The sequence below is a fragment of the Triturus cristatus genome, chromosome 8 (genome assembly GCF_964204655.1).
Source record: "Triturus cristatus chromosome 8, aTriCri1.1, whole genome shotgun sequence".
Taxonomy (NCBI): domain Eukaryota; kingdom Metazoa; phylum Chordata; class Amphibia; order Caudata; family Salamandridae; genus Triturus; species Triturus cristatus.
Window position 1 is genome coordinate 44190486 of NC_140591.1, and position 14609 is coordinate 44205094.

Sequence of the window (14609 nt, forward strand, 5' to 3'; positions counted from 1 at the left end):
TTAATACATTTTACTTCATCATGTTCACAGCTTAGGAAAGAATAATGTTACAATGAAAATAAAAGACAACACAACTATTTGAAAAACAGAGTCATTTTCAGGGTAAAAAACACATCCTAGAGGTCGTTTTCCTTAAATGCCGCAAAGATGTGGAACACACTCCCGCTACAAATCAGGTCCAATTCTAACCTACTCTCATTCCGTAAACAACTGAAGACCTATCTATTTGCCAGGCCCACCTAAATCTTATTCTCTGTTACCCCCCTAGTTCTGTTCTCTGCACTCTAGCGCTTGGACGCCCTTGGGCAGCAATCGCGCTTTACAAATTACAATACAATACAATACAATAGAGGGAATGATGATTGAGTGGCATGTCAAAGTGTATGATATCTGTACATTCACTGACAAAGAAAGTGGCCAGGCAATGCCTATATCATCCTAACGTGCTAATGAAGGTGCTGCCACATTTCAGTGTGTCAATGTTCCCTGCTGGATGCACAGAGATTAGCCATGTGTTTGATAATGATTCTTCTATTAACTTCAACACAAATAGTTTAGAGCAGAGTCCTTCAAACTGTTTTGCTCAGACCATCCTAAGCAAAATATTTTGATGTTTCCCCCCCACCCCCAACTAAAATTATATGGGAAGGATTTGGGGAGAAGGATGATCGCAGCAAGGAAAATGAGCCCCATGCCTACTTTTTATTGTAAAACATTCATAATTGTGATCCAGTGGGCCACTAGGCAAAAGTGTCACTGCACCTTTTTCACTAATGATGGCTAATGCAGTATTGTAGCCTCTGATCTTTATTCACAACATGAGCTTCCCATCTCACACCATCCCTCTCGTCTCTCAGATGCTCAAATGAAAGGGGCTACTCTGCTCCCTCTTGTCCCCTCCCTTGGGCCATTGCACTAGGGAAAGTGTTGGACTGGGGAGGGGTAAAATGTACTATTCCCGCTCCAATAAGTGCAACAGTATGGAAAGTGTTGGATTGCTTGAGGTAAGATTTACTATTCCCACTTGTCAGTACAACATTAAAAACAAAGTATCTTGAGTACAATAAAACTATTTCAAAACAGTAAAAAAAGAAAAATATAAATAGGTACAAAAAAGCTTTATATATTTATTAAAAATAAAAACGTATTACAATCTTAAGTACATATCACAAATAACTACAAATACTATAAATAAAATACACAATTAATATTCATTCAAATATATTTTTTATTTAATAATTTATTAACAAAAAATATTTATTACCTACATCTACTTTAATTAATTCCCACCCTATAACCCACAAAACTCATAACCTGCACATAAAACGTAACTTTAAAAAGCAACATATTTGCACTATAAATATTTATCAAACTGATTAAATAGTAGTTATAATTAATTCACTACCCACAATTTACCCCCAAACAACACGCTCATAACATGTTAAAGGAAATTATTTACACAACTATCAATTTAGTAATTAATAACTTACAATTAATTTACTTCCCACCCCATTCCCCTATAAAACCTGCATCAAAAATACTGGAAAAAATTAATTGCACAATTAACAGTTAATTATCAATTAAACACATATGAAGAACTAAATATTAATTAACTTCTAACCCTTTATCCCTATAAACCTCCCAACCCACACATAAAATTAAACTTAAAAAAAGAATTACGCATTTAAAATAACTGTCAATAACTGTCAATTAATAATGAATTGTGTTTAATGACTAATTATTAACCCCTTGACCACGGCGCAAATTCCGCTGCGGTGCTGGGGAATTAATGAGTGGGCGTGTTTTGGACGTCCCCCGGCCGTCCTCCGCACACGCCCACACAACGGGTTAATTTAAGTACATTTTCTTCCCACCCTTTACCCTTATTTTTCCGACAACCTGCACCTAAAAAAATAAGTAAACAATTAACATAATTATCCATTACTTACTATTAATTAACAACTAATTATTAGTTTAAATAAAATGACTTCTCACCTTTTACCCCATAAACCCCAAAAATGCACACCTAAAAAAGAAATTGCACAATTAAAAATAATCAATTAATTATTAGTAATTAAAAACGAATTATTATTCAATAAAAAATAAATTACTCACTACCCTTTACCCCTATACACCCTACAACCCGTACATAAAATGTACATTGAAAAAATTAATAGCACAATTAGTATGAATAAATATATATCAATTAAATATTAAATAAAAAATAGTCATGAATGTATTATAATTATAATTAAATTACTTCCCACCCTATACCCCTATGAACCCATAACTACTAAAATGAAACAAATATATTTAAAAACAAACAATAATTGCACAAAAATGTACATCATATACATTTAAACTATATACTAAAATACATAATAAAAAAACGGTATTTTAAACTATAATTTTAAAAATCTATATTACTTACCTTAAAATCAATATACTTGACAACGATATCCTAGCTGACTATATATTTCCATATCATGATATTTTAGTATGGTGATAGTTTCACTTCGATATTTTGTCTGAATACTAGGCCGATCATAGCTCGCCTACTAAATTGTCTGACTGGGATATTGTTCTGTGTCTGTCCAGGGAACACCAGACCCTGTGTTATACCATACTGATCTTCTCAAACCTCATTGTTGCTGAGCAGGCTGCCCGGAGAGATTTTCTGCCTATCAAGCGTTCCCTGATGCAAATGGACACAAAGTACTCGATATAAACCCCGCCACGCTTATCCTCTACACAGAATGCAGGCGCCTGGTCTCGGCTGCGAAATCGTCAATTAACGAACATGAGTACACTTTATCCAGAGGGCACTTTTGTTACTCCGCAGCAGACCCTTCAGGTGTCTAATGCTACCTTACTGGACACATTCACATAATATCACCTGCACGCTGCACTTAGAACACCATATGACTGTGCCCCAGTGCACCTCCCTACATTTCAATTACTTGAAACAACGTTCACGTCCCCCAATCTGCGCAGATTGATAACTAGACTTTATGCTGAAATGCAGGCGACCTCACCGGTGTGCATCCCCCGAACTAGACAGAAGTGGGAAATGGATCTGGCTCTTAATTTCACTGATGATCAGTACTTTTACTGCGCTCAATCTAGAGCCCTCTCTCCCAATTTTAGACTGCGCTTCAACATTTTAAATTTGTGCATACCACACACAGGTGCGATTACACAAAATGGGCCTACTCGAGGATGCGCACTGCCTGCGATGCTCGGTGCACGCTGCCTGCGATGCTCAGTGCACGCTGCCTGCGATGGTCGGTTCCCCCGGGAGGGTTTCTCCGACTTGTGTGGAGCTGCCCCAGCATACAGCACTCATTGCCCGAGACCTTCGACAAGACATAGGGTATTGTTGAGTGTGTGATTGAGCGCTCACCGCGAGTTGCACTACTGGGCTATGTCAGAGATGTCTCTTCGGAGGCGTGTAGATTAACGGTGATGCACCTATTATTAGCAAAGCATAGGGTTGCGATGCATTTGGGCCGATGTCACACTCCAAAAAGGGAGGATTGGCTACACGATGCATCTTGTTGCCAGGAACAGCTGTCGGCAAATTGGGAATTGATGCTGGTGCGTGCCCGACCCAAGGACATTTGGCCCCCCGAGAAGTGCACCAGAGAGCACAAGTTGATAAGGGAGATAGCAAAGCCACTGCGAATGGGGGGCTCCATATAGGCGGTGAGCCCTGCCTGCTTGTGTGAACACAGTGGCGTTAACTGATAGCACTGTTTGATGCATCCGCATAGCTTATGCATAACATTCTGTTTATTTTCTCATGGCTGGGTGGCCACCCCCCCTCCCCTGAGAAAGATATATATATTTAAATTTAATTTTCCGAGAAAAAGTGTGCAGGGGAGGGTGTGTGTAGCCACTCAGCAGTGAGAGACAAAATGGAAAGTTATGGATGACCCTTGAGAAGAGTAACACCAGAGGGCAGCAGTTGAGTAGATCTGGGGGGCAGAGAGGAAATAGTGTGGGGTCTTCTTCCATACATCAGGAGGCTATTTCCTTGCATGCTACAGCTACCGCAGCTACCCCAAAGCTGCCCATTTGGTTAACCCTACTCTACCCCCCCCCCAATGCCCAGCCTGTTCCCTGTCATTGGTCCTGCATTAATGCGAGGCGGGTGAGTTTTCGAGGCTGTTTCCCTAAGGTGGGTCTTCTCGAGAGGGCGGTAAACACAGGCCCAGGGTGGGGGTGGGGTAACACTGGGTTTATGTGATCCCCCCCACAGCAAGACCTCGTCTGTCAAGCTATAGAGGGATGATCCATAATGTCATCTATATCCCCAGAAAAGCACAGCATTTTCCGGCCATGGTTCATCTCACACAAGACCCCATGTTGAGCCCAGAAATCAGGGAAGACAAGGATTCGTTAATCAACCAAGTGACCCCATGGTTCCAAGAGGACAAGCACTGCCACTTGATTATTAGGAGTGACATTGTAAGTGCAGGAAGAGTTACTTCCCCCAGTGAATCACACGATGGGGTGCAGATTTCATTTTTACATAGGGACCTGGTTGATGACTCCTGAACTATTCCTTCTGCAAATAATGGCATACAGATAAAATATCAGTCCTGAGTGCATCACAAGGGCCGAGCAGTTGTGGGGATAGGGCAAAAGTGGGGATTACTGGGAGTTAGTACCAGTGGGATTTCCCTTGACTGAGCCCCAAAGTCCCTCTTCGCAGTGTCAAGGATACAAGGGTTCACGGGGAGGCTCCAAAGTCACTTGTAAACTCTCTAGTATCGCCTAGTTCTTCCCAAAGGGCTGCGGGTAACTACCCAGGGCCCATTTGTGAATGTCTGTCTACACAGGTGCTCCAACAAGTGATTAGTTTTCCCATTGTTAGCAACGGCTTGGAAGTCAATTCGGAACTTGGCTGCCTGGATTGGAGTAATTTACTCAGTTGCCCTGAGGGAGTAAAAGCCTGTCCGCAAAATTATTAATCCGGTCCTAAATTATCAATGGCAAGCAGACCTTGTAGATGTGCATGAATATGCACAGGACAATGAAGGGGTAACATTTATATTAACTGATAATTCAGCTACTAAAGTACACCTTTCCAATTGGCTTGAAGGATGAATCTGGGAGAGTCTGAAAACTAAAAACTAAGGAAAACAAGTGCTAAATTTTGACGCAATTCATCAAAGCTGCAGCACTGCATTGCGTCTATGGGAGGGTGAAAAACAGTGTTCTATCAACCAAGATATGGCACTGTATCTCTCTCGCGCAGCGCTGGTGCACTTCAGGCTGCCATTCCCCAATACACACACACACCTGTGCACCATGGTGCAACAGGGTATGCATTCTACCAAGCATAGGTTTTATACTGATTGGAGAGCTTTCCTGTTCAAAAGCTATACTTTAATATTTTACCTACTTTGTATGTGTGCTGTATTATGCAGCACACATGCAAAGTTTGAAAAGCATGGAGAAATGAAAACCTTTCTACTCCGTTATGCCTGCCTCAAGGAAGTATAATGTTTGGTGTACATTTTTGGCTGAAACTGCTAACAGAAGTATTTTGAATCACAACCCATGGGTGGTAGCATGAAAACAAACCCTTGAAGCAAAGTAGTGCACAGTGCTAGGTTTCATCACTTTGGTCAACTTTTCAATGAAAATCTTGATTTGCTCTAGAAAGTAAATACCACCAAAACGCCTTGCGCTGGGTTTGCAGAACGCAAACCAGACAGAGGGAAGTTGGTGGGTCAGTGCGTGCTGCGCTGGGTAGCTGCCGGCCCCATGTGACCAACTGGGTGGAAAAAAAGAACAATGATATCATGGTGAATGGCTAAATAGCTGAATGTGGATGTACTTCCTAGGAGTCTGGAACAGGGGTGTCAGACAGGGTGGCATTGTATACTGATGAGTATCTGACATTCCTTGACGAACCTCAGCAGTCAGCTCCTCGGGGTCCTCCAGATCACACAGATCTTTTGGAAATTCACAGAGTCCTCATCAACAAAGATAATTCCTCTGTGTATCTCATTGGGTGCCGCGCCTCACTGTTGGAAAGGGCAGGGGGTGTGCAGGTCCTGAGAAATTTAAATACCTCAGGGTATACATTACAGAGGCTGTGCAGAAGGCCCAAAACAGAGACATTCAACCGCAGCTGAATCATCTGACCAGTGACCTGGGTTTCTGGTCAGCACTCCCTCCCTTATTCTTAGGGTGCTCCTTAATCTTTGAGATGGTAATCGAGCTCCACTTATTATACCACCTACAGAATTATCCATATATTATTCCCTTCTACCTCCTCACTCAAATGGACGCCATCTTGCAAGATTTTCTGGGGAACTACTGCCGGCCCGCCCAGAATTGCTCCGTCAAAATGCTTCGAATCCATGTACGGGGGAGGTATAGCGGCTTTAATGGCTTCCTATTATAGGGCACCCATTTAATTATTATAAATGAATGGTGGTTTGATATGCAGGGGGACCCAGCCTTTTGCCTCTCACAAATGGGTGCTGTAGAGGACAGAGGTATCCCACCTGCTTTATGGTAGAGAGACCCCTTCTTCTCTCCCTCTGATAACGACAGTGGAGTTTAAGGTTTGGAAAGGAGCTATTAGGTCTCTGGATATGTCGTATGACATGGGAGACACCTCTGTAGTTGGGGTATTGGCTGGGGCAGATGTCGGGGTTATTGGGACTCTAGTGCTGGCATGTAATCTCACAGTTAGGGAATGCCTATGTACAGAGTTACATTGAAATCATTTACAGTGCTCAATAGTGAATATAACCTCCACTGTAGTCAATTCCTTAGACTTCCGAACCGCCCGTGTGCTCTTATTCCTCACATAAAAGACCTGGACGATCTTCTCGACTACAGCATGAGCGAGGCCAAAGTTTTAATGGAGGAACTGAGGTCATAGGATCTCAGCAGTCAATAGACCAAATTGTTCACCTGACTCTTTTGGAAAATTGTGGGACAAGTGGGAACATGACATGGGACCTCAGCTGGAAGATGACTGGAGAGGGGTGTGGCGTTTCCCAAGGAAGCGGTGACTGTGTAACAGATTAGGGCCATACAGCTGAAATACCTGCATAGGGTCTAAAACACATGTGACAGGCTGAGAAAGATGGGATTGGTCTCATGACGAACTGTCAGAGATGCTCCATTCAGAGAGGAGACCTTACGCATACCATTTGGACCTGTGAAAAGTTGGTCCCCTTTTGATAAGGGGTGCTCTTGTGCCCCGGGAGGGTGATGGGTTGGCAGCTCCCTAGAGATCCTAAACTAGTCCTCTTGCATAATACAACTGGCACAGACAGCAACAGATGTAAACCAGCGTTGCTATGGTTGGGCCTGGTGATGGCCAAGAGTGATATCGCCAAGGCATGGAAAGATGCGAACTCCCTTTGCTGGAGGAAGGGGCCAGACTACTACATGAATCCAGAACGTCCTATCTATGGGGCTAGACGGTGTCCACACAAACATTATAAAATTTGATCGGGTTGGAGCCTGTTCAGGGGTATCCTTCATGAGGCCAGTTCTGGGCCGTCCTGGACCATGTACATTGGCCTATGGATCCGGTAGACTTCTACGATGGCTGAGGGGTGAGGTCTTGGAATGTATAGGACACATCTGGAGATGACTCATTATTTAACCAGTGTTTGATCTGTATCTATTGTTAAACACTCAATAAAATGTATTGTTAAAAAACAAAGTCCACACGTCATGGTTACAGTTTTTAATTGAAGACAATGCAGGGGAGGACGTGAAAGGCATTTTTTCACAGTGAAGAGTTACACAAAATAAAACCAGATCAAGATTGAGTGTACCATATGGAGAAACTATTTGTGATGGGTTGAGTGCAGCAAAGACGGTGCCTAATTAGATAGTAGGGTGGTTTGATGAATGTAATAGTTGGATTTCTGCAAAAGAATTTAAGAATATAAAAAATCTATAACATACAATATAAGGGGTTAAGTTCCTTTTGAAGCACCATTTTATTGAACATTTCCCAGTAACATGTATGGACATGTTCCATAATTACCAAATTTCAAATTTCATGGCAACACTAGCAAAGTCTATTCACCTAGAGGGGCACTGGGACACTTTTGTATCGGAAGATGTTAACAATAGCGAAACTGAGTATGAGCTTACATTCCAGATGGAACACTATGATAACATCAGAGAAACCATAGGTGCAATCAATAGAGCCACCGGTAATGTCGACTATGTATAACACAAGATGGAGCAACATCTTCCATTGTGCCTTGGTATGTCTCCCTTCTGACACTGAATTTCTGCAAACCATGCAGCATATTATTAAGGGTTCTGCATATAGTGGATACAGCCCCAGCCCCACCCCCATCCCAAAATCCCCCAGCACTTAACTTCAAAAATCGTTTCCCCTAAGTAAGTATTTTGCCTAGAGTAGGTTTCTCAACTGTATATATTTATACATCTGTAGTTTTGTTAATTCACATTCCGTTTGTAAAATAGGAAACGTTCTTATGTTATTGCCTTCCATCAAATCTTCCAGTTCATTGATCCAGGAAATTCACATGTTTTAGCACGCCTCCTTCCAAAAGTGGTGGCTGTTATTTTGCCCTTCTACCCTGGACATCAGGTCACACCTTCCCAGACCTCTAGTGTTGCTTGCATGACTGGGAGTAGTTTCGACCTACCCTTCCTGCCAAATAAACAGTGCATAAATTAACATGTTATTTGCCTTCTCCAGTAGTTCTCCCACGCCACCATTGGCTGCCAATTCCAAGACGGCTTCACATGCGGCACTGCGTGACGTCACTGGAGCCATAAAGCACCTCCATCGGCATACTGACGTCTGTTACCATTCATGTTTTTATTGTGCCTTCGAGGCTAACAGATGATACCAAGTTACTACGAAAGATGAGGTTCTCTATATTATCAATAGAATATTTTTCTACATCCATTATTCATAATGCAATAAATAAATAGGTATAAAAGAAGCAGCATTTGTAAACAGCTATAAGTAGAAATGAGAAGGAGTTTTGGTATAGAACACCATACTACGGGGAAGAGGGTGGGTTGGTGAGGAACTTGCAGGTAGACTTTGTATCCACCAATGAAAGAGTTACCGAAGGTAGGTTACTTGTTCTTCTAATGGATACATCTATCTGCAGATTCCTAACATTTAAATTGATTTCCCAAGCAGTGCCACACTCAGAGGTGGGAGCATGGCCGACTGAACCAAGACGTCATGTAGAACTGAGCGAGTTAAGTGACCATTTCTTCTCACTTCCGAGTCCAAACAGAAGTTCTTTTCACAGGTGTGAAGGGAGGACCAGGTTGCTGCTTTGCATATATCTGCTATAGGAACACCTCTAGCTAGGGCAGACTAGTGATGTAACTATAGCAGAAAGAGCACAAATACCTTCAGGTGGCTCCTTTTGAGTTCTGGAGAAGCAGGTTTTGATACACAGGATGATCCCTCTTGAGAGTGTTGGTTTGTGAATTGTTTTTCCTTTCACTTTCCCTTTGCATTCTATGAAGATATATAGACCCACAAGAGGAGTCTCCCATAACTGAAAGATGTCTTGGATCACCTCTGGGTGAAGATGCCACTCATGGTCTGCCAGTTGACGTTGGCTGAGACGATCTGCTCGTACATTGAGAACTCCAGCCAGGTTATTAGCTACTATGCAAATTTGATGGTCTTGAGCCCTGTATCAAAGTCTCACAGCCTCTGCAGAGGACTCCACTCCTCCCTGTTTGTTGGTTTACCACATCACTATTGTGTTGTCCGTCAAAATTTGGACCGACAGCCCGCAAAGGCAAGGTAGGAAAGTCTTGAGAGGTAGACGTATCGCCTTTAATTCCAACGCTGATATGTAAGACTTTGACTCCAGTTCCTTCACATGGGATTCCCACTCTTGGATAGAGGCAATCTGTGATAAGTGTGGCCACTGGAGGAAGAGGGTGAAACTTTTTTCCTTGATGTAGGTTGTCGCTAACGCTCCACCATTGCATTCCCACTGCTGTGTCCCTTGAGATCTTTATGCATGTCTACAGATCTCCAATGTGTTGAAACCACTACCTGTGGGGGCAGCACTGGAGAGCTCTCACGTGTCAGCATGCACGTATGACCTGACCAAGAGAGTGCAGGAGGCTAGAAGACCTAACAGGCACAAAACTGGAATGATCGCTCCATTCAGAAACAATGGAATCATAGCCTTAGCGTCCAGAATCCTCAGAGGTGGAGGGTAGGCTCGACTTGGTGTGGTATCCAATACTGTCCATATGAATAGCATGCGCTGTGAGGGCGCCAGGTGAGACTTGGCTTTGTTGATCAAAAAGCAGAGTTCATACAAAAGCTGAGTTTTTCTTTTAAGTGGTGAAGCAGCAAATCGGGAGACTCAGCTTTGATCAGCCATTTGTCCAGTTAAGGGGCTATAGAAATGACCTTCCTTCTGAGGGAGCTGCAACCACGTGCATCACCTTTATGGAGACTTGTGGTGCGGAAGTGAGGACTAGCACTAGGGCTTTGAACTGATAGTGTTCTGATCCTAAAATGATGTGGAAATACTTCCTGTGTGATCTCAGGATAGGGATGTGGAAATAGGCATCCTACAGATCGACAAACACCATCCAGTCTTCGGCATTCAGCACTAGCAGAACCGGAGCTTTTTGAACATCTCCTTTATGAGTAACCAGTTCAAAACTCTTGAGGTTAAGGATCGGTCATAACCTGCTATCCTTTTTTGGGTTCAGAAAATATCAGACACAGTGGCGGCTCTTCGAGGGAGTGGCAGGGGGAGGGGCAGGGTAGGGGGTAGTAAACGCAGGCATACGGCCGAACGGAGTAAATAAATAAAAACAAATTAAATTGCGTGCGCTGCATCGCCATTAGGCATTGCAGCGCGAGCAATGTAATTTGTTTTATTTATTTACTTAACTTCGTTCGGCCGCATGCCGGAGTTTACTGCCCCCCACCCTGCCCTGCCTCACCGCCCCGCAGCACTCCCTCGAGGAGCCGCCACTGATCAGGCATAGCATCCCTGTCCCTTTTCCTGCTCTGGAACCAATTCCACTGCACCCTTGAGAAGAAGGTAATGGACTTTCTGTTAGAGTATTTGCAAGCGTTCAAGCCGTAGAGAGTCTAATCGGGAGATATTGGATGGGTTTGTTGTTGGAAGGATACAGTATTCCCCTTTCTACAATTTGTAAGACACAAAAGGTCTGATGTGATGGACTTTCATGTTTAGGTCAAGCCTGGGCGGCGAGCGCGCTGCTCTGCGAGGATGCTGTATTCGGAAATGGACTTGAAGCTCTGCCCAGCTTTTCAATTGGCTCATGTTAAAGCCCTTTCTAAATGGTTGTTTTTGATTCATGAAAAGGCTTAGTAGTCCCTCATTAGTACCGTCTTTTCTACATATGTAACCTTCCATGACGACTGCCCTTTTACTTGTGTTGTTTTATTTACAGTCTGTGAGCACTATTTTCTTTAATGATTTTCTCCTATTGCAGCCACAACATGCTTTCCTGCAAGGGTGCCCGCTTTGCCTCCGGGCGCAGCGCTTGCGGTTTCGGCACAGCCATCAAAGACGCCAGTCCAATGGTCCAAGCTACGGTTACCTTAAAACCCGTGCATATTAAAGTTTTTAACGCAGCTGCAGAAGCTTTAAGAATACCCAGTCATCGTGTACACAGATGGACCAGACCCCTATGTAGTGTCAATGTGTGCGTTGCGTTGTACGTGAAATGGGTGGGGCCAGGTGGCAGTCCAAGGCATTGATGAAGGACTCAATGTAATTTCTTTTGTAAATAAAAAGAAAGGGGAAAGCGGTCCATGTAACCTTTTTTTAACAGACCGATGGATGCCAAAAAGGAGTCAGTGTGAATGAGTGACGTTGTCTTCATATTCAGGTCAAAATAAGACCAATTGGAGGGAACATGGTCTAAGTGGTCATTATGATGGACACATCCTCTAATTTAACAACATATCAAACATTATTTCCGCAATATGAGCCATCAAGGTTTTGCAAAAAAGTGCAAGGATTGAAATACAATTACCGTTAAGATAATAAAACAATAAAATGTTTTAAAGAATACACATTTTAAGTCAGGTGGAGGAACAAACTAACTTCTTGTGTTCGGTATCCAAGTGTCCAGATTTGATGGTAAAGAGTCTAGATTGCAAGAGGGTTCATATAGATGGGCAAAATGCATAGTGCAAGAGTGTCAAATACATGGTGCATGCAGTGTCCTCAATGAGCAGCGGATGGATGACAATTTTAGCGACCAATGGGAAAGGACATTTCTGAAGCAGGGTGGTTCAGTAGGCAACAGATTGGTAACAGCCTCAGCGCCAGGGAGACAGGGCGTTTGTGCAGTGAAATAGAGTAAAAATTCAAAAGTATAAAGTGCAAGATATTCATGAAATACGTTATGTAATGAGCTAGATGCACTAGTAGCCAATAATTTAACAAAAAACACACCACAGCACGTATACCATCAGCATAGTGTAGGATCCACAGTAGTCGATGATACGTGTGCCACTGAGCTTGTGCCCTAGGCTCAACAATATACCAGGGGGTAAGAAGAAAAGCACACTGGGTGTAGACAAATTACCAATCCTACAAAAACCTCTACGGGTCCCTCATGAGCGTCCGAAATAAAAGCCCCCGTACAGTGCAATGGTGAGAACAGATCGTACCATAGGTCACAGAGTATTACTGCGTGAGCTGATGTTAGGAGGAAAGGGCTATTAATTTATGCCTCAATGGCCAGGCCTTGACCAAGAATTTTGTCGCTGCCCAAATAAAAGTGGGTTTGGATCAGTCCTCAGGATCCTGAAAGCTTCAGTATGTCTCGCTGTACCCATTTGGGCACAGACTGGTCTTAACCAAGACTGTCTTGAGCTTTGTTATGCTGGGCTGGCAAACAAGAAGTGAGCAATAGACTCCCTCGAGGTCTTACAGACTGGGCACTACGAGGGTGACTCAGTGGAAGCCGACCATTTTGCTGTAAATGTGGTAAGAGGTAAAGTTCCAAACCTGATCTGTATGTAGAGCTTTCACTCAGTGGGGTTGGTGATGAGAACTGCTTAATGGTCATAAAAGCCGGAAAGCTTGAATGTGGTGAATTCGAGGGTCACGGAGTACCTCGCTAGATGAAGGTCTGCAAACAAACAACCAAAGAAATAAAATCATTATAATCCTGAAATTAAAGACCGTGCCAATCAAAAACAAGAGGAGCATGTCAAGAGGAGTGCTATAGTGACTGTGGCCACAATCGTTACACAGAAAACAAACCCTGCATTTAGCAGTCCCAGCTATTGCTTCATCCAATGTAGCCATAGTCCATGTCATAGAAATAACAGGGATGTAAACCCTACACACAGAACAGGGGGGTGGAAGGTTCTCTTAAATAAAAATGTGTAAAAACGAAGCACTATACGAATATGTGCTTGATATCAAAACCAACCATTGTCATTGAGTTCAATCTGGAACATCTGGGGGCAGAAAATCTAAAGTTCTTTTTAAGAGAAGTTTGTCTATTTTCTTGTTGCCCTTATCTATTGTTTCCAGAACAACCCACTGTAAACCATCAATGGTGTGATTAGCTGTCAAATAGTGACTGCTCATCTTAGTGGGAACCTTTTTACAATGGATGTTGCTCCTATGTTCTCCTACCCATACCTTGATTTTTCTACTGGTTATCCTAATAAATCTCAAATTGCATGAACAAGCGATCATGAATATCATGTATGTTGTATTACAATTGGTGTGTCTTCTCCTCACCCATTCTTTATCTAGGCGTAAATCATTGGGATCAGCTGGATTAGTCAGATGACACAAATTACAGGAGCCGCAAGAAAATTCCCCATGACAGATTATAATCCTCAAAGTTGCAATACTGTGTTTATCCTAGTGGGTGGTGCGTATGGTAAAGGGTGGACAAAATGACCCCGTACGTTCCAGCCTCTTTTGTGCGCAAACTTAAGTCTCTCAAAGTTCAAAGACCTGGACTTGATAATATGCCAGTTTTTGTGAAAGATTTTCCAGATGTACTGTGAAGCAATAATATATGTGGTGGCACAAGTTACGGGATTGATTTTAGGTGTAATTTCTATTGGATTTAAGTCTTTCTTTGTTTTGGTTCTCTTACAGCTTTTTGTAATAATCTGATAAGGATGCTCATTCTGCCTCTCGTGCTTGTGCATCATACATGTGTGCGTCTGAAAATGACACACATTTGTTGTGACCATGCTGCACAACAACTGCTGTACAGCATCTTCAAAAAGCACTGGCAAAGCCAATGGGTCCCAAAAGCGAGACTCACTGGCTTTCCCGATGCTTTTTTCTCTAGTAAGTAGTCTCATGCAATACTCCCTTGCAGCCTGCATGAACAGATGCTTTCAGGCCCAAATTCCAATAAAAGGCCCGATTAATGGGGTGCAAATACTTTGGGCATTAGAGTGCCTCACTGGATGCTTTCGGGAAGCTTGTAGTGGGAGTGTATGAGATGCCTCTGACAGCAATTAGTAAAAAGTAAGATTCTGAATTTACTAGGAAACTAATTTGGCTTCCAGAACCAAGCAGGCTGCTGAACATTACAAGCAGAGCATCCACCTAGAGACAAAT

General features: G+C 42.9%; 1 protein-coding gene across 6 annotated transcripts in view; it reads right to left on the reverse strand.

The window, feature by feature from the left end:
• Positions 1–14609, reverse strand: part of LOC146799973 (uncharacterized) — a 46767-nt gene that overhangs the window by 14143 nt on the left and 18015 nt on the right. For 3 of the 6 annotated variants that reach the window (XM_085620888.1, XM_085620891.1, XM_085620886.1), the window contains one exon: positions 13020–13143. The exons of 1 other annotated variant lie outside the window; for it this stretch is intronic. The gene's annotated coding sequence lies outside the window, so the exon portion shown is untranslated. Of the gene's footprint in view, positions 1–1696; positions 1906–1995; positions 2027–13019; positions 13144–14609 lie in introns of those variants that run through there. 2 more of the 6 variants (XR_014967607.1, XM_085620887.1) reach the window with 2 other exon arrangements.